The following is a 20,993-nucleotide window of genomic DNA, read 5'->3' as shown; positions in this document are numbered from 1 at the left end:
TCTTAAGTGATGCAAGAAAAGAAAAACGTTGCACACCTCCACATCAATGTCTGATCCCCTTTGCCATTCTTTTTAACGTTCATTTCAATTCAGTTAAACAAATACAAAACCAAAATATTCCATTGAAAAGAACACAGAACCAGGAGTTGGAATTAAATTCTAGTCCTAACTCTGTCACCAGCTCATTAAATGACCTGGAGAAAGCTCAGCTCTGTAAAATAGTTTCTCCGAGATTTCCAAGACATGAAATGTGAGACCTTTTCAAATTATTCTTCGTTCATTCATTAAAAAAAAAATGCTTATTGAGCACCTAGTACATTTGGGGAATGAATAAGTGCTATTTAGTGAATGTGAATGCATACCAGGCACTAAGCCAAATGCTGTATAAACATTATCCAACCCAATCAGCCTAGTGATTCTGCAAGCTAAATTCTATTGCTATTCTATTTCACAGAGGCAATCTGAAGGGCCAAAGGTAAAAGAAATGTAGCTTAGGGGGAAATATGGGTCAAGATGCTGTACAGATAGAGACAAGGAAAAGAGGAGAAGACAGCCCCGGAGAAGTTTCACCTGCAAGGTGACAGTTAGTAAGCAGTGGTGTGAGAACTCGAGTCCACATCTTCCACCCCGGGTCCCATCTCTCCATCATTGCACGGAACCACCTTCCTTTTTCAAACACATGTTATCTTCCTTAAACTTAAACAGGGGAGCCGACCATGCTGAAAGCGTGCCGTGTCTCCCAGGGGGGTCACTTTGTCCCATGAGTCGAATGAAGGGGTGAGCATGTTTCCCTTCCTCCCGCAGACACAGTGATGCCGCTCTCGGCACTTGATGTGCACTGTGTCGGGCTTGTAGTTCGGGAAGCCCTCAGAGCAACCCAAGGAATTGTTATACCCATTTTACAGATGCGCCTACCTGGACCAGGAGAAGTTAAGGAGGGAGATGGAAGCAGGGCTACAAGTCCAATGCTCCTGTCACCAGGGAGCCTTGGCTGGAAGGGAGAGCCCAGCAGGGCTATGCACACAGGGCACTGTGAACGCTGACCTTCTTGAGTTTGCCACCGTGACTCTGGGTGGGACCCGCGCTCGCCCGCATGGAGGGCAGGGCTGCTCCCAGCAGATAAAGTCCATCACCAATGCCTTTTCCCTCCTTTGACACCTGTTCCCCTTCCTCACCCAGCTCACCTTTCACTGCCCAGCAGCAATCTGCACTTCTGAGTACCCCCTTCCCTCACCCTTCCGTGAAGGAACCTAGTAATTTACATCCTACTGTGTGCTTGGCACTGTCTTCTCTTTCCTAGGGATATTTGCAGAATAAGCCTTTGCTATAATTGTGCAATGAAAATTTCCTCTATTGTTAAGTGGATCTGCGGTATCCATTTTCAGGTATTCCTGGTTCAGACAGAACTTGTGCAAGCCTCTGAAAAGAGCCCCCAGAACCAGGTGCTTATTCTAATTACTTTTAAGATCAAACCAAACCGGATGTAAAGGAAAAAAACGAAACAAAAGACTAAATAGGAGACGAAGGGAGTGCTCAGAGGAGGTAAATAGAACTACGATCCTGAGGACCGTCAAATCCGGTGCCACTGCTTTGCGTTTGCTTAGTTTCTATTGTTTTCCCCAACGAGCCTTGAACATCTTGGGTAATGACTCAGTCAACCTATAAATGTTTAAAATCAGTCAATGAAAGATAGAGAGATTAAGATAAATAGAGGATAGATAGATAGGGATAGAAAGAGAGAGATGATAGACATAGAGAAATAGATGGTAGAGAGTTAGAATCAGAGAGAGAGAGAGGTCGGTAAATGACAGATGGCAAGTGGATGGGTGAACACACAGACAAAAGAGAATACCTCCCTTCTCTGTTGCACAGTGTGGAGTAGTTCTCTCCTGCTTGCATTTTAGCTGCTACTATTTTTCTCCCAATCCAATTCGCTAGCCTTGGAACCACTGAAGTAGAAAGCAGGGATGCAGCCGTGCTCCCAGTTGGAAGGAATGGATATCCTTGCTTTCCTTTTTGATACCCTCGAGAAGCGCCTTTGCTGTGTCCTTGCATCTGGGGAGATTCGTTAATTCTTTCCACAGACCAGTGGGGAGCACGACCCTTGGACTTGATCTGTGCGCAAAAGGCTACCTCATAGTAAAGCTCGTGAAACGTGGTGCCCCTCAGGGCTCAGGCGTCTAGTTTCTCCATCATAAGCACGCACAGACAGAGAGCTCTCAGGAGGTATTTCCACAGGTGCTTTCTTCTACCCCCTGAGCTCATAACAGTATGCAAATAGCTGAGGATCAAACATAAGTCAGAGGCAAATGGCTTCAGCGCATCGAGCAGCCTTCCTGCATGACAGAGCCACAGGCAACGGCAGGGCTGTCAGCCTTGCTGCCTTGAGCCCCCCCGGTGACCCAGCTGCTGCTGCTGGGAGGGATTTTCCACAGCTTGGCATCTGGGCTGGGACCCGGCTTCCACTGTCACATGTCACCTCACCAGCACTGGGCTCGCGGGTGGTGATGGACGCAGCTCAGGGAATTTTCCAGTGTTACCAGCATAGCACAGTGAGCAAGACCCATAAATAGTCACATAAGAGACTTCTGTGCTCCACATACAGCGGGGGTTCACGGCTCTGAAGTCAGCTTGTCAATTAATTCACAGGGAAAGGGAGACACAGATTACTTAGCACGCAGGCTAATGAATTACCTTCGGAAATCGGGGCTGGAAGTTCAGTCCCTGCCAGGCAAATAAGACCGTATCTTCGAAGTGCTAAGAAATGGGAGAACCACGCTGCCAAAAGCTGAGTCCATTCAGCCCTCCCCAAGTTGTTCTTTCCCCTTTATCACAGACTCAAACAACTGTCTGATTTTCCTTATCATTTCTATAAATACGGTGTTCAATTATAAAACAAAGTCAATTGCCCAATTTTTCACGTGGCGAAATCAGCATTCACTATATAAAAGCATTGTTGGAGGAGTCACGAGGCTCCATGTACTGACAGGTCACCAGAGAACTCAAGATGGGGTGTAAACGAGGAGGAAGGGCAATTGTTTTGGAGTCAAACCTATGTCAGGCAAAGAAACAGCTAACAGCGAAAATAAACAGAATGCTGGGCACAATCCCGTGCTAAACAACGTCAAGGACTTTAAAACAAATGGTTTTCTCCAAAGGAATTTTTAATTCATAAATCTGTAAGCCTGGTTTTCCTGTTTCAACTTAGATAAGGTGTCACCTTGTTGTGAAAGGACAAGGGCTCTGGAGGCAGGTAATCCTGGGTCCAGATCCTGATTCTGCCCCTCTTTAGTCGGGCAACGTGAAGTAGCTTCGCTTCCAGGTGAGCTGAAAATGGTACCAGGTGTGCACACCTGGTTGGGCTGGTGTGATAGAGATGATGTAGGTCAAATCCTTAACACAGAGCCTTGCCTGTCGTGAGCACACGTTCATTCCACGCAAGCTCCTTATACTCTTCTCCATCCTTTGTAGAGCACAAAGGGTTCCTGCTTGTGGGAGTGCAAGTTGGTGCCAGCTTTTTGGTGATACATTTGGTAACGTCAACCAAAGGTTAGATGTGAATGTCCTTTGAACTGGCAATTTCACAGTTCCTTTGACAAAAACTTATCTTATAGAAACACCTTCACAATACCCAAGGTTACATGGCTGGGGACGTTCGTTGTGCTCCATGTGTAGTAATAAAACCATGGAAACCCCTGCAGTGTTCACATGGAGGGGAGACGACGACTGGATCCCAATCCAGATATAGAAGGGGGTGCTGGAGGTGTGATGTTGAGCCGGCTTCAGGAGCTGCGCAAGGAGGGGGAGACGTTGCTTTGCTTGGAAGCAGCTCTGCACCACCAGTTGAACCGGCTTGAGGTTGAAGAACTGGCCCTCCACTCAATGATTCATTCTACAAGAGGAGGTGAGATGCTGTCTTCTCCACCTGCCCACAATGGTCACATGATGTGGGCTTAATCAAGTGTGGGCCTGGGGAGAGAATGCAGTCCATTCTGCTCTTATACTGCTTAGAGATCAAAACTTGTAAATTACATTATCAAGCCCAAAGGACTCTGGGAAGTGCCGATAAGAACTCTCTAGTTTAATAAACTGGATTGTCTATATTACTGTTCTAAACAGGGAACGTAAAAAGAAAAAAGGAATGCTGTGCATTAAAAAAATGAAGTAGATCTAGAAACGCTAATAAAGGTTGTATATATGTATATAAAGAACTCAGTTCAAGCTTATTGAGTCACGAGTCCATTTGTATAAAATGTCATGTTGAACATGTATCTACACTTAGATATATGAAATATTTCTAACATAGACCTATGCATATATATATTCATGTATTTATATGTACATACACAGATATGGTTTTAAAGGCGCGGGACATCCCTAGCCGAGCTCCCAACAAGTTGCTTTCTACAGAAGGATGGGAATGACGGCCCTAACTGGGTACTTTAGAAGACTTTCACACTTTATACCCTTATCTAGCTCATACAGTTCTTGTTATTAGCTTGCACTTGTCCTAAATGTTTTAAAATTATAAAGTTAATATACGCAAAGATCCAGCACAACATTCTTGTAGTATGTTAGTGTAATTAGTCTGCCTAAAGACCTGGCATAACTTTTTTGTATTGGCTGGGTAAATATTCAGTCCTTACCTGTTACCTTCAAAAGAAAGGGCTAAAATGACGCAATATTTTGTGAATTTTAAGGTGTTTTAAAGAAGATGATACGACGTATTTACAGCTCATCTGTGTAATGTTAAGATTGAAACCTTTTTTGTGTTAAAGTAAATTATATAAATGGAGGCTATTTTAATGTTTTATGAAGAGAATGTATTTCTAGACTGTAATGCATATTCTTAGCTTAAAAAGATTTAATTTTTTTAACTCAAAAATCATGTGTATAAAGATAAATACCTTATCTGTAAAATAAGAAGATTTAACCAAAAAAAAAAGTCTTTAAGCTTCCTTCCAATTCTAAATTTCTCTATATCTGTGATTTGGGCAAGAAATCTTACACTAATGAATAACAGTATCAGAAATGTTTGATATCATTTAGACAAGACACCCATTCATTAGATGATACTCAGTTTCTTTTCCATTTGACTGTTTTAAAATGTAACTCAGTGGTGATTGAATTGAGTCACTAGTTAAGTCATTATTTTAAGCCTGTTGCACACATTTTAAATTTAAATATATCGCCTGTGATGATTCAGAAGTCTTATGATAGACTTCTGCATAGTTACACTCTTTTTTTAAAAATTTATTTTATTGAAGTATGGTTGATTTATAAAGTTGTGTTAATTCCTGCTGTACAGCAAAGTGATTCAGTTATACATATATATATATATATTCTTTTTCATATTCTTTTCCATTATGCTTTATCACAAGATATTGAATATAGTTTCCTGTGCTCTACAGTAGGACCTTGTTGTTTACCGACCCATATATAATAGTTTTCAGCTGCTCATCCCAAACTCCGAGCCCATCTCTCCCTCACACCCCCCTCCTTAGCAACCAAAACTCCCAGTCCATCCCTCCTCCCACCCCACCTTGGCAACCACAAGTCTGTTCTCTTGCATTGTTGTTCTCAAGCTTATTATGAGGCTGAAACACCTACCGAGATATTGAACCTGACAGAGGATATGTACAGACTGCACCCCTGCCCTGTCTTTGCCATTAAGTGTCTCCCATCCTTGTACAGGGATGGACCAGGTACGAGCATCAACAACCTTGGGCCCAATCCTGAGTGTTTACTGGTCATGATGAGCTATGTGACACTGGGCAGTTTCATCGATGTCTCTGAGTGCCCATTTTCTCAGCTACAAGATAGAGTTAATAATATATATATGCTTTCAGAATATCTGGAGGATTCAGTGAGCAAATACCTGAATCGGAGAGCACAGTGTCTGACAAGTGGGAGGGGTCAGCACATACTCGTTCCCTTTCCTTGTGACTGTGTGTGCCCCTAATGGAGACCCTGGTTCGCTGGCCCCATTCTGCACTAGACCCTTGGTGGGCTTCTCAGTCAAACATCTTCCTGGCCTGGCAGCTGGTCTAGGAGGCATAAGTTTGTGGGAAACACAGGGAGTCCCAATGTGGAGTCTGAGATGCCAGTTACCTACTGGGTGGAAACACCAAGCGGGTCTCCTGAAGTTAAGAGACAAGTTTCAGTCTGGAGTGATGCTTCTAGGAGTCGTGGGTATAGAGATGACCTTCCACGCCCTGAGACCAGATGAGATTGACAAAAAAAAGAGGAGAAGAGAAGAGGTCTGAGTGCTGAGCCCTGACACTCCAAGGTCAAGGCTGAAAAAAGGACCCAGCACAGAAGCCTGGGAAACAGCACACCTGCCAGTGGAAGGACGCCCGGGATGGTGATGCCTGGAAATCAAGAGAGGAAGGTATTTGCAGGAGGAATGAGTGACCTGCTGAGTCAGATATTGGTAACAGGTGAAGCAAGATGAAGGCGAGGGTGCCTGCCATTGAGAATAACTCTAAAAGACAAAGCAGGTTCTGAGTAAAAAACAAAGTATAACCTCCATTTTTATTCAACGTGGAAAGGACCTCCCTTCATGCTTTCCAGGAAGACTCAAGGCGTTGCAACAGGGCCTGAAGTCGGCATCCACCTGCGGCACTCCTGGGAGGCCGTTCCAGAAAAATAGACCAAATTTCCCAAAGACAGAGATGGCGGCAGAGGAGAGGCGTGTGTGCCACGTGCTGAGTGGGGCTCTGTACTGGACCCAGGTGGTCACGTTGGGCACAGAGCAGGAGGTGCAACTGGCTGTAGAGAGAGGCCGCGGGTGGGGGGCTGGAGAGGCCCACGGGGAGCTGCACTCTGCCCTGGCCATGGGGACACTGATGCCGGAAAGGTCACAGGCAGGATGGGCACGCCGGACACACTGCCCTTGGGAGAGCAAGAGGACATCAGCGGGAAATGCCAGAGGTGCTGGGCGAGCTCTGTGGATATTCTAAGAACTCTCGAGTTGGCCCTTGAATTGGGTGCATTTTGTTGTAGGTAAATTATATTTCATTAATCTACCTTTTATTACTCATGATTTATGATGTTTAAAAGGCACTGAGGGGTGAGCCCCTAGCTATTCCTGATTTTCACATGTGATGGACAAACCAAGACACCGACAAGTATACAAATGTCCTCACAATTGTTACTGAGAGTTTTAGGTGTAATGAGTCCAAACAGTGGGTTCTGGCCTTGGTTTGGGGCTCTCCCTGCTGTGCAGCCCTCAGGTCCTGGCTCATGGATACACTGAAAAGGCAGACAAGATGCTAAAAAGAGCAGCTGCGGACACAGTGGTCAATCCCTCCACCTCTTGCCTCATCATGACTTAGTGCACGGAGGTTACAGACTTGGACTCTGGAGCCAGACCAGCCCACGTCCAAGTCCCATTCCTGTCCTTCCTCTCGGACCGGACGAGCTGCTCAGCTCTCGTGCACTGACTTTCCCACCTGGAGGATGCAGCCAGGAGAACTCCCGACTCACAGGTTGTCCCTAGGACCCACTGAGCCCAGACGGGTGCCTGGCACAGAGCAAGCACCATGGAAGGTTGGAGAAACAGACCTGAGCCTTTCTCTCATTTGCAGAGACGTAAACTCCTCCTCATGTTGCTTTTTGAGGATATTTTTCTGTCTCAAGTTTCCCATGATACTCCTTTATTTTATAATTCATATGCTTAGTTAGCCCATGCTGATCCGGCACCCATACCAGCCTTTGCCTTCGTGGGGGGCATTAACCTGAAAAACAAGTCCCCTTGTGTAAGGGAGCAGCTGAGCCGGAGGGAAGGGTTCAGCATCGAAGACCAGGCAGCTATGTAGACAAATCAACAGATGAAGATGTTGGGGGGGCGCCGGCTGCTGACCTGGCCCCCAAATCCAGAGGCTGCAGAACGCTTGTGACCCGTCAGTGGCCCCGAATGGCACCGAGAACCTCGCGGGGTTCACCCAGGGCTGTAGGAGGACTGTTAAACTAAGATCAAGTCTTGTCTGTCATCTCCCACCCACCAGCCTCCTCCCTCCAACCCTGCTCTCCTTTCCACTGATTAGAAGGAAATCAACCTGTTATTTTGGTGTCTTCAGGTGCCACCCAAAGGGAGGCATGATGCAGTGGATTGGAAAGTGATCCCCAAGGTCAATGTAAGCTACACCAAGTGTACAGCTGGAGGGGAAGGTGAGCAGGTGCCAGCCCGAGTCACTCACCGTTTACCTAAATTAAATCCGGCGGTGCTACTTGGGCTTGGTGCTGTGTGCTCCCTTCTGCCCCCCACGGCTGGCTCCTGTCCCAGTCCCAGGGGTTTGTCACAGCTCAGAGACTGTGGGGCAGGTCCCTTCCCATCAGCTCGTTTTCAAGGGTGCCTGGTGCCTTGGAAGGCAGGCTCTTGGTGACTGTGTTGTTTGGACCCGTTTTCTTTTTGTTTTTTTGTTTTTGGTTTGGGCACGGAGAGACTTTATTTGTTCCCTGCACTGGGTGCCTGTGCTGTGCGACAGTGGGACCGTCAATCCGGAGGCCCAGGCACGCAAGGACTAACGCTTCCTTTTCTTGCACCTGGTGAGCTGCTGAGCAAGTTATTGAGTGCTTCCTCCAGAGCTGCGCCCCCCTCGATCGTGGTGCGGCTGGCACCACCTGGTCCGAGCCTCCACGGTCCCCTGACCCTGCAGGTCGGCTCTGCCTCCTCGTGGGCCATCCATCGCCAAGGCAGAGAGCACCGCGCTGGGCCTCCCTCCTCTGAGCCCTGCCCCCCGCCCGGCATCCTGCCTGCCGGGAGCCCCAGTCCCTCCCTGTGTCCAGGTCCCACCAGCACTGCCTCCCTCTCCGTCTCCAGAATTCTCTTTCTCTCAAACGTGCACAAACAGCCTCTGAGCCGAAGTTTGTCCATGGAGATGCCTTTATGCCAACAGTGTGGGAACACTCAGGGTCTGCTGTGGGGTGTGGATGCAAGTGTGTGTGGTGTGTGCATGTGTGTGTGCACAAGGGTGTGTGTGTGTGTGTGTGCTTGTGTGCTCACGTGTAGGTGAAGAGAGGGACGGCGAGGAGAAATAAGAGCACCTGCTCAATGACTGACCTCTGACCTCTGCACTTGAGCACAGTGATGGTCATGAATCCTGGCTGGGGCCAGACCCTCACCACCCAGGAGCTCAACTTCCTGGTGAATGGACAGCTATTTCCCTTGAGATCTGATTGCGCACCTCCCTGGGGTTCTGTGAGAAAGCTGGGCACTATTTCCTCCTGCCCCCAAAGACAGGGCAGAGTGGAATGAGGGTACCACTTTCATAATATCTCTGCTTGAATTATGGAAAATGAATTGAGGGAAGCCATGCTGGAGTTTCCAGGTTCTTGGACTAATTCCACAAGAAATAAGGGTGGGGACTTCCCTCGTGGTGCAGTGGTTAGGAATCCGCCTGCCAATGCAGGAGACACGGGTTCGATCCCCGGTCCAGGAAGATACCACATGCTGTGAAGCAACTAAGCCCATGCGCCACAACTACTGAGCCTGCGCTCTAGAGCCTGCTACCCACAACTACTGAGCCCGTGCACCACAACTACTGAAGCCCATGCACCCTAGAGCCCCTGCTCCGCAACAAGAGAAGCCACCGCAATGAGAAGCCCGCGCACCACAACAAAGAGTAGCCCCCGCTCGTCGCAACTAGAGAAAGCCCGCGCACAGCAACATAGACACAACGCAGCCACAAAAAAGAAAAAATTAAAAAGAAAGAAATGAGGGTGAGTGGCCCGGGAGCTGTGGGTGGGGTTGGAGCTGGGAGTGCGGAGGAAGGGAGGAGGATGGCAGGTGCACAGAGTATTACCTTTGGAGCTTTCAAGAGGGAGGAGACTCCCAACTCCCGTCCCTACCTGTGACTCAGACACTGGCAGCAGGGGTGGGAGGGTAATTATGACCCCTTCCCAGGCTGACAAACACTGATGCACAGATGAACCAGAGGAGGTGGTTCTGATTGGTCGAGGGGGTGAGGGAAGGTGAAGGCAAGGACAGATTCGGAGCTGAGTCTGCTCATGGACCAGAGGGCAGATCTGGTTTAAAGCAAGGAGATTGGGGAGAAACCTTTTAATAAGAGCAAAAAAGGTACCTCTCTAAAGGTGGATGCCTGGGCCAAGACTACCTACATGATTTGTGGGGCCAGTGCAAACTGAAAATGCAGGGTCTCTTGTTCAGACATTATTAAGAACTCCAAGACAGCAACAGCAGAACCGTCAACCAAGTGCAGGGTGCTTCTGACCGTCCAGGTCACACGCCCATGAATCAGCGTGCTCTTGGCCCTTTCTCGGTTTCAAACGTGTCCTTACTTATCTTCTTAGTCGAAAAATAGACTGATGCTGCTCTAGTTCCTTCCCTTCTCACCTGCAAACACTTAAAATTAGAAAAGAGCGGTGCTGTAGTCACCTAATTCTCTCCATCTCTCTGGGATATTAATTTTGCACAGTTAACGCTGAGCCTGTCAACCTTCGTCCTTTGCTGTCTGTTAGAAAATCTCAGCTGGACTCCTTTTCCGGGCTGCCATCTGTTGCTATGACGCCTTCTATTTTTAAATAAGGGAGAGCACCGTAAGCTCCCAGAGGCAAGGAGGGAGGGACTTTTCATAGAATGTTTCCTTATAAAGAAGGCAGAAGATCCAGTTCATTGGAAGTTGGTCTATGAACTCAAACTGGCCGTTCTCCTTAAATGACTCGTGTCCATTCACTGTCTTTCCCACCCGATAGCATGTTTATGTTATTTTTTTTTTAATTAATTAATTAATTTATTTATTTATTTTTGGCCGTGTTGGGTCTTCGTTTCTGTGCGAGGGCTTTCTCTAGTTGCGGCAGGCGGGGGCCACTCTTCATCGCGGTGCACGGGACTCTCACTGTCGCGGCCTCTCTTGTTGCGGAGCACAGGCTCCAGACACGCAGGCTCAGTAGTTGTGGCTCACGGGCCCAGTTGCTCCGCGGCATGTGGGATCTTCCCAGACCAGGGCTCGAACCCGTGTCCCCTGCATTGGCAGGCGGATTCTCAATCACTGCGCCACCAGGGAAGCCCTCGATAGCATGTTTAGATGAGCCATTTCCAGATAGTCATCTTACAAGAGCATCACACACAGACACATCTCACCCCTCAACTCAAAGCAACAAAAGTCTGCTAGGGTCACACCATCCTTGACCTTATATCAATGAGTCTGATTCACTTTTCATGTCTTCTTTTATTGACCCACTTGGAGTAAGCTGTTGGTGGAGTAGTTTCAACCATGATCTTGTTTTCACACGGAGCCTTCCTGTGTTTGCAAAGCTTTTCCTTAAAACTCTTTCTTATTGTACTTAAAAAAAAAATTGAAAACATTCCAAAATGAAAATAAAGAAACAAAATATGCCTGGTAGATATCTTTCCCATCTGAAAGCTAGGTGCAAAAAAGACTTTTGGACTTTGAACTTCTAGTCACTTTTTGAATCCAATCTTGTAAAGACAGGAATTGGCCTATGAAGTCTTGTAAAAAATATATGAAAGCAAATGGTTGAACGTGTAGAGGAAGTAATTTAAAAATTAAAATTTTCCTGCAATCTAACAAATCAGCTGTTTTTGGAAATGCCTAATGCCACATGTCACTATGGAACCAAACAAGAATAAGATTTTAGTTCTTAAAACCACAAAACGTTGAATAGACTTTGTAGGAAGAATGTAAAAGTTTATGAATCTGACTTCATTTGTGCCTGATTTAACTCCAAAATCAATAAATGCACTCAAATTATTTCCTTCAAATTATCTTTAATAGCAGAAATTTACCTAGAAACAACCTGCAGCAGATCTTTATTAGTACGAAAGGATATGGAGGGGCTGGTACTTGGTCTTGTTCAACTCGCCTATTCTAGTACTTTCATCCATTACTGGTTTTGCTTGTCTTGACTCAGCTCTGGTCTTTAGGGGTGACTCACAGGTAGAGGCATGATGCCCCAGTGGCTGGAGGCTCAGCCCAGACATCTTCCCAGGGGCTGACTCTCCTCTGAAGGTGATTGGTTGCTGCGAGGGGAGGCCACGTCCACCGCATTCACTGCGTATTTTAAAGGGCCCTGAGAGCCACTCCCACACAGTGGACAGGACACAAGGGAGGATGCCCACACTCTGTATGCCATGAAGGCTACTGCTTCTCAGCTTCGGGTTTCATCATGGTACTTTGTCTTTTAAATCTGTCTTTTTTATGACACTTTCCAATATTTTTAAAACGTCAATTGTAAGAATTATTTGTTGGAAAAAAATCTGATGTTTTACATTCTCTTGCCATTACATTAGAACTTTGTCATGACAAACTTAAAGTTTTATTTAAAAGTATAAGTAGGTATCGTGGAGTGTAAGATCCCTCCCGTCAAGGAGGTGGGGGAACATTAACAAAGGTGAGTGTGTCCGTGATCTAGTCTAGGGCTACTTGACCCCTCACTAAGGTGGTTTTCATGAGCAGAAAAGGATCTAGGCAGCATTCTACTCTTTCCTTTACAAACATCTGTATAAAATACTTAACTCCTACAGATGCTTGTAAATCCATAACTTAAGAAAAATATAGGACGCAGAAACATATTTTTAAAAAATACTGAACTCTTTCTCATTGAGTTCTGTTACTCTAAAATGTATTATACAATGAGGTTATCACCTCACACCAGTCACAATGGCCATCAACAAAAAATCTACAAACGATAAATTCTGGAGGGGGTGTGGAGAAAAGGGAACCCTCTTGCACTGTTGGTTGGAATGTAAATTGATACAGCCACTATGGAGAAAAGTATGGAGGTTCCTTAAAAAACTAAAAATAGAACTACCATACGATCCAGCAATCCCACTACTGGGCATATACCCTGAGAAAACCATAATTTAAAAAGAGTCATGTACCACAATGTTCACTGCAGCACTATTTACAATAGCCAGGACATGGAAGCAACCTAAGTGTCCATTGACAGATGAATGGATAAAGAAGATGTGGCACATATATACAATGGAATATTACTCAGCCATAAAAAGAAATGAAAGTGGGTTATTTGTAGTGAGTTGGATGGACCTAGAGTCTGTCATACAGAGTGAAGTAAGTCAGAAAGAGAAAAACAAATATAGTATGCTAACACATATATATGGAATCTAAAAAAAAAAAAAAGATGGTTCTGATGAACCTATGGGCAGGACAGGAACAAAGATGCAGATGTAGAGAATGGACTTGAGACAACCGGGAGGGGGATGGGTAAGCTGGGACGAAGTGAGAGAGTGGCATTGACATATATACACTACCAAATAGATAAAATAAATAGTAAAATAGATAGCTAGTGGGAAGCAGCTGCATAGCACAGGGAGATCAGCTCAGTGCTTTGTGACCACCTAGAGGGGTGGGATGGGGGGGGAGGGAGACGCAAGAGGGAGGGGATATGGGGATATATGTATATGTATAGCTGATTCACTTTGTTATACAGCAGAAAATAACACAGCACTGTAAAGCAATTATACTCCAATAAAGATGTTAAAAAATAAATAAAATATAAAATATAAAATAAAATAAATATTATATAGTTTTAAATATTATATAAGATATTATATAAAAGTATATATTATATTATACACATATGCCTATATTTGTATTTCATAGCCCCAAAGTTCAATAGCCCTTAAAGTACAGTGGGAAGAAAACATGGTTCTATCTATTAAAGTTTAGGAAAAATCATGAACAGTTAACAACGTAAAGTGAGAAAAGACAGCACACAATGTTAATGGACTGACTTTAGGCAAGGTTGGAAGCCCCAAAGTTTGTCCATCACTTACTTCTCTGAGTTTGTGTGCGGTCCTCGGGCTTGCCCACTGCAGCCCTGGCACATAAGGTGGTGTCCACAAGAAGTGCTGGGTGTTTTACAAAAGGTTGTAAAATTTTCACCCAGGAATTGGGTCTTTAGACCTCCACCCTTCTGGAAATTGAAGACCTTTTCACCTAAAATTTCTCCTTTAATGCAAATCTCCCTAAGCTGTTCATATTTCAAGGTGTTTTTGCTTTGATCAGGTACAATCTTACTACAGTTTAGTTAACAAAGTAGAACAGGTTATAGGTTATACACTTGCAGAGTCAGAGTTCCTGTCTCAGGAAAACTAAAGATGAAGGAACCCAGCATCTACCTCTGGGAGGAATAGCTAGTGGGAAGGAATCTGGTCTTTGCATTCTCTCTTTTCCCCAACCCCTTCTCCCCCACCCCCCACCCCGTCTCTCTCTCTCTCTCATATTATTCAGTAATAGTATTTTTTTTCCCGTCCTGTTACTTTTTTCTCAGTGGCTCTGGCTGGACACACTGGCTATGGGACAGGCCAGTCCCCATCAGGGACCTCAGATGCCCTCTGCAACCCTTAAAATCTCTGAACAGGCTTTTTCTCTGCCCAAATCAGATTTATGTTGCCAGTCCTTATGACAATCTTGAACCTGAATTTAGTTAGCTAGAAAAAGTCAGCAGGCTCAGACTAATAATTCACCATCAAGAAAGTCCAAGAGATTCCCAAACCTAGCCCACGACAGTCCACCCCCTTTGGGGGAATGTGGTTTAGCCCCCAGTCCTTCAGGAAACATCTGAAGTGACTGTACTGTTGCATGAAAAAAACCTTCGGAGCTATCATGAACATCTCTGGAAAGGAACACAGTTTAGCAGAAGAAAAGTGGGCATGGGGAGAAGTTTACCAAAAACAAATATTCCCAGGCACGCACTTTTCCATTGCTGACAGCTAATAGGCGTTCATCCGGTCACTCCCTGTTTTTATCATGCTTGTTCTCCTCTGTAAATTCACTTCTTTCTCTCCTCCTCCTCCCTCTTTACACTGAGATCATCACCATGACGTCCTCGCACTGTCCTGGGTACCGGGGACACCATGCATGTTCATTCCCATTTTTCCATGCCTCCCTCTCCCCACTGGTCCACTGACACGCACTTTCCCCTGCCCCGTGTCCCTGTGTGTCAGGGCTGGCCTTGAGTGGGACAATCAGCTCACCCTCTGCAAGGGAGAGAGGGCTGGAGGCTGAGTGCCTTTTACAAAATTATGATGAAACCCGTTGCTAGACCCTTCCCCGTTGGCAGTTGTAAGTCTCTCCTAGTTCCTGTACCCAGGCCCCGCACTAAACTGCCTGTGGGATTTGCTGTTGGCCATGTAAAGAACTTCTGCTCAGAGCTTTTCTCTGGGACCCTAGGAATGAGAAGACACCAAGCACCATGGCTTACCAAGCCCAGCGGTAAGACTGTTTCTCACCGCCCTCAACCCCTCCGTTTACCAGTCACTCTTTCCAATGTGACAGCATCTTCCTGACTCAAAAATCCCTTCTTTCCATTAAGACAGGAGATACCGTTTCCTCTTGACCCGATTTATCCACTTATGCCAAAATGTTGTCTCTCAGATAGTCAAGTCTGTATGCTTTTTATTTCACATTATGGAGGGAAAGGCCCTAAATTTACACGACCTTTTATAGACCAAGAATACGAGTGAAGCTGGGACTCCATCACACTGTGCCCACTTTGAGCCTTTACAGTAAATATCTCAGGCCTTCAAAAGGAGAGAAGGGACAGACCCTGGAGATAAAGTTGAGTGTCCACACTGGCTCTTCCCTCTGCTTGACCAACTCCTCTTGTTTTAGCAGATCGATTAAGTTATCATTGATATAAACTCCACATGTGCTCCATAACATAAACTTTCATGTGCTTATTTGCCATCCATATGTCTTTTTTGGTAAAGAATCTGTTCAACTCATTTGCCCATATTTTAAAAAAAATCTGGATGAGTGTTTGTTATTGCTGAATTAAGATCCCCTCGTGTAGTCTAGATACAAGTCCTTCATATGATCTGCAAATATTTTCTCCCAGATTGTGGCTTATCTTTTCATTCTCTCAACTGTGCATTTTGAAGAAGGAACCTTTTTCATTTTAATGAAGTCTGAATTAACACTATGTTCTTTTATAGATTGTACATTTGATATTGTATCTAAAAATATTTGCTGACTCAAAGTCTTAAAGACCTATGTTTTCTTCGAGAAGTTTCAGTGTTTCATATTTTACTGTTGGTTTATAATCTATTTTAATTTATTTATGGTGCAAGGTATAGATTAAAGTTTATTTAATTTTTTATTATGGTTATCCAATTGTTCCAGCCCTATTTGTTGAAAAGAGTATACTTTCTCCATTAATTGCCTTTTCATCTTGGTGAAAAAAATCAGCTGTCCATAACGTGTGGGTCTATTTCTGCACTCTCAATTCTGTTCTGTTGGTCAGCATAGTTGTCTTTATGTCAGTGCCATGCTATATTGATTACTGTAACTCTATAATAAATATTGAAATCAGGTACTGTTAATTCTCTGACTTTGTTCTTTTGCAAAGTTGCTTTGCCTAATCTCCCTCTTTTTCTTTAACATGTGAATTTCAGAATCAAGTTGTCAATTTCCTTAGCAAATCGTTGCTAGGAATTTGATTGAGATTACATTGAAATTGTAACTGTAGAACAATTCAGGAAGAATTGCCATATTAAAAATACTGGACCTTCTGAACCACAAGCATGATATATTTCTACATTTATGTAGGTCCTCTTTACTTTCTCTAGAAAGTATTTTTTTTAAATTGTCAATGTATAGGTCCTGCAGATTACTGTCAAGTTTCTGCCTACACATTTAACATTTTTGATTCTTTGATAGTTATTCTAATTTCAATTTCTGAATGTTCATTGCCTGTATACAGAATTAAAGTTGATTTTTAGTATTGAACTTGTCCTGCAACCTTGCTAAATTTACTTATTCATTGTAGTAGCATTTTTTTAGATTCCATCAGATTTTCTACATATACCATGATGTCGTCTACAAATACAGTTTTCATTTCTCTTTTGTCAGTCCAGCTCAAATGCCCAGTGTAATGTTGATTAGAAGTGATAATAGGAGAATCCTGTCTTGTTCATGATCTTAGGGATAAATTAAGCTACAGATTTTAAGTACACGCACTTTATCAGGTTGAAGAAGTTCCCTTTTATTCCTAACTTGCTAAGTGTTTTAATCAGAGATGCATGCTGGATATTGTCACCTGATTTTTCTGCATTTATTGAGATGATAATGTGGGTTTTTTTCTTTTTTAGTTTATTTGTGGTGAATTACTTCAGTTGATTTTCAAATGTTAAACTAACCTTGATTAAACCCTACTTGGTCATGACATAGCTTATGCTGTGGATTCACTTTGTTAAATTTTGTTTAGAATTTCTGCATCTATGTTCATGGTGCTCTGTACTTCTCTTATCATGTAATATCTTTATCTGATTTTGTAATCCCAGAAATGCTGAATCACAGAATGAATTGAGAAGTATTCCCTTCTCTTATATTTCCTGGAAGAATCTGTGTATAATTGGTATTATTTCTTTCTTCATATTTGGTACAATTCACCAGTGAAGTCATCTGGAACTGAGTTTTCTTTGTGGGAAGATTTTTAACAATTTAAATTTCTTTTATTTATATATAGGCTATCCATGATATCTATTTCTTATTGAATGGACTTGGTAGTTTGTGTCTTTCAAGGAAACTTTTCCACTTCATTTAAGTTGTTGAATTTATTAGCTAAGGTCATCCATAATGTTCCTTTGTTATATTTTAATATGTGTGTACTCTGTATTCACCGTCTCCCTATCCATATTTGTAATTAATTCCCCCTCTCTCTCTCTCTCAGGATAAGCCTGATTGGAGATTTATCAATTTTATTGATCCCTCAAAATTTTTCTCCATTTATTTCCTCTTCTCTATTTCATTGATTTCTGCTCTGATCTTTATAATTTCTTTTCTTCCACTGACTTTGAGTTTCATTTGCTCTTCTTTTCTAGTTGCTGAAGATGGAGCTGAAGTCATTCATCTGCATTCTTTTCTGACACATGCATTTAGTGCCACCAATTCCCCTCAAGCATTGCTTTAGCGGCAACCCACAAATTGATTCGTTGCGGGACATTTTTTTTGTTTTTCATCCAGTTCAAAATATTTTCAAATTTCCCTTTTTATTTCTTCTTTGACCCATTAGTTATTTAATTTCCAAATTTTTGTAGATTTCACAAATAACTTCCTGTTGAATATTATTGACTTCTCCTTTAATTCCACTATGGTCAGAGAATATACTTAGTATGGCTTGAATCTTTTAACATTTTTTGTGAGTTGTTTTATGCCCCAGAATTTGGTTTACCTTGGAAATGTTCAGTGTGCATTTGAAAAAAGTACATATTCTGTTGTTGGATAGACTGTTCTGTAAATATCAGTTATGGGTAGTTGGTTGATGGTGTTGTTCAAAACTCTAGCCTTACTGATCTTCTGTCTACTTGCTCTACCACTGAGAAAAAGATGTTGAAATAATTGTGGATTTGTCTATTAATCATTGCAGCTCTTTCAGTTTTTGCTTCATGTAATTTAAAGCTTGGTTATTAGGTGCATAAGTGTTAAACATTGTTGTCTCTTTATTAATGTATCATTATGAAGTGGCCTTCTTCATCCCTGGTAATATTCCTTGCTCTGAAAGCTACTTTGTCTGTTATTAACGTAGTCACTCCTGCATTTTTCTCACTAGCATTAACATGGTATATATATCATTTTCATCCTTTTATTTTAACCTATTTTTGTCTTTATATATGAAGTGCCTTTCTGTAGATAGCATATAGTTGGGACTTGCTTTTTTTAATCTAATTCAGCAACCTTTGCTTTCTTATTTTGGTCTTTAGCCTATTTAGATTTAATGTGATTATTAATATAAGATCTAAATCTACTGTCTTGCTTTATGTTTTTATTTATTCCATCTGTTCTTTGTCCCTTTGTCCTAATTTTTGCCTTATTTGGATTGAGTATCTATAATTCTATTTTATTTCTTTTTTGTCTGATTAACTATAGATATTTTGTAGTAGCTATTATATCAGTTGTGGTTTTGGGTTTATAAAATACATTTCATCTTTTTACAGTTTACCACTAAATGATACTATACCACCTCACATATAATACAAGAGTCCTAACAATACACACTTCTGTTTCTAACCATTTCTGATGTTCTTTGTCACCTTGTGGAGATTCATACCTGGTATTAGATTCTTTCTGCTTGAAGAATTTCTTTAATATTCCCTGCTGGTCCAGTCTGCTGATGATATATATCATTTCAGCTTTTACATGTCTAAACAAGTCTTTATTTTACCTTCATTTTTGAATGATCTTGTTCCTGGGTAATGAACTCTAGGTTAACAAGATTATTTTTCCTTTAAGAACTTAGAGATGGTGTTCTCCTGTCTTCTTGCATTTTTCTGATGCTAAATGTAATCTTCCTTATCCTCTTTATATGTAGCATGACTTTTTTTACCTTTGTCTCCTTTTAAATTTCCTGTTTATCACTGGTTTTGAGCAATTTAATTGTTACTTGTGCTATGTAATTCTCTTCATGTTTCTTGTGTTTGGGTTTGGTTGAGTTATTTTGGATCTGTGGGTTTGAAGGTGTCATTAAATTTGGACAATGTTAAGTCATTAACTTCATATTTTTTTTGGTCCCCTGTCTCTCTCTTTTCCTTTGGTTACTCCAGTTACATGTCTATTGGGCCACCAGAAGTGTTTTGTTTATGTTTTTAAATTCTTTTTTCTCTTTCTCTGGGTGTTTCATTTTGGATAGTTTCCATTGGTATGTCTTCAAATTCATTGATCTTTAATTCTTCAAAGACTAATCTGTCATTTATCCCATCCTGTGCAGTTTTCATCTCTGACATTGTATCTTTCATTTGTAGAAGTATGATGCAGGTTTTTTTTTAATCCTCTGTCTTCACTTAACTTTTTGAATGTATGGAATACAACTATAATTATTGTTTATCGTCCTTGTCTGATAATTCTAACGTCTGTGTTAATTCTGCAATAGTTTGACTCGATTGATTTTTCTCCTCACTATGAATTTTACTTTCTTACTTCTTTCCTTGCTTGGTAATTTTTAAAAGAATCTCAGATATCGTGAATTTTGCCTTTTTGAGTGCTGGGTACATTTTCATTCCTAGAAATATTTTTGAGCTTTGCTCTTAATTTACTGTTTGGTCCCTCACAGTCTAGCTTTTAAAATTTGTCAGGCATCATCTAAGCAATATTCAGTCTGTAACCAATTATTCCTTGCTAGTGAGTCAACATTCTTCTGAGTGCTCGACCCCATGCCTTTGAGTTCTGAGGTCTGACACCCTGGCTGGTGGGGGCGGGCATTAGTTATCCCTGCCCCATGTGGGTGCGTCTTCCTGTAGTCTTCTCCTGGCCTCAGGGAGTTTCCTCAGACTTGCGATGATCATCACCCTAGTAAGTACTCTTAGGCAACCCTCTGCCCACCTCCAGGGCTCGGTGTGTAGGGGTCTCTCCTCTTCAGTGCTCTGTCCCAACAACCCTGACCTTCCTGGTGTCCATGGACTCTCAGCTCTGTCTCCTCACCTCAGGGGTCCACTGGGCTCTTCCTGGGCCCCTCCTCCTGCCACCCATCCTGGAAATTCTCTCAAGGCAGACAGACAGGGCGATCAGGGTCCCTGTCTTGTTCTCATCTCTCAGGGATCACTCTCCTTCATTGCCTGATGTCTAGTGTTTTGAGAACCATTGTTTCATGTGAGTTGTTTATTTGTACTTTTGTTCTTGGTGGTTTCTGATGAGGAGGTAAATCCAGTCTCTGATATTCCATCTTTGTCGGGAGCAGGAGCCCCCTTTTCTTAATTCATCTGTTTCAGTTTTTTTATCCCAAAGTCTCCAGCTGATGAGAGTGTAAAGTGCACTGTTCTCTACTCTCCTTTGCCATGTGTGATTCCCTTTATTCCCTTCACAAAAGAGAGATGATCAACCTACTTTGACCCTCAGAGCGGATAGACATTAGACAGCTGCCTGGGGACCTCTGCTTCCCCAGGCCGTCCAGCACTGGACCTCCCCACAGAGTGCAGGTGACTTCATCAAGGTCAAAATGGAGGGTGGTGGAATGTGAGCTTTGGGAGAAGAAAGGGATGTCAGACCTTTGGT

Source organism: Eubalaena glacialis, chromosome 14, assembly GCF_028564815.1.
Source record: "Eubalaena glacialis isolate mEubGla1 chromosome 14, mEubGla1.1.hap2.+ XY, whole genome shotgun sequence".
NCBI classification, from domain to species: Eukaryota; Metazoa; Chordata; class Mammalia; order Artiodactyla; family Balaenidae; genus Eubalaena; species Eubalaena glacialis.
Note: the sequence above shows the minus strand (reverse complement) of the source record.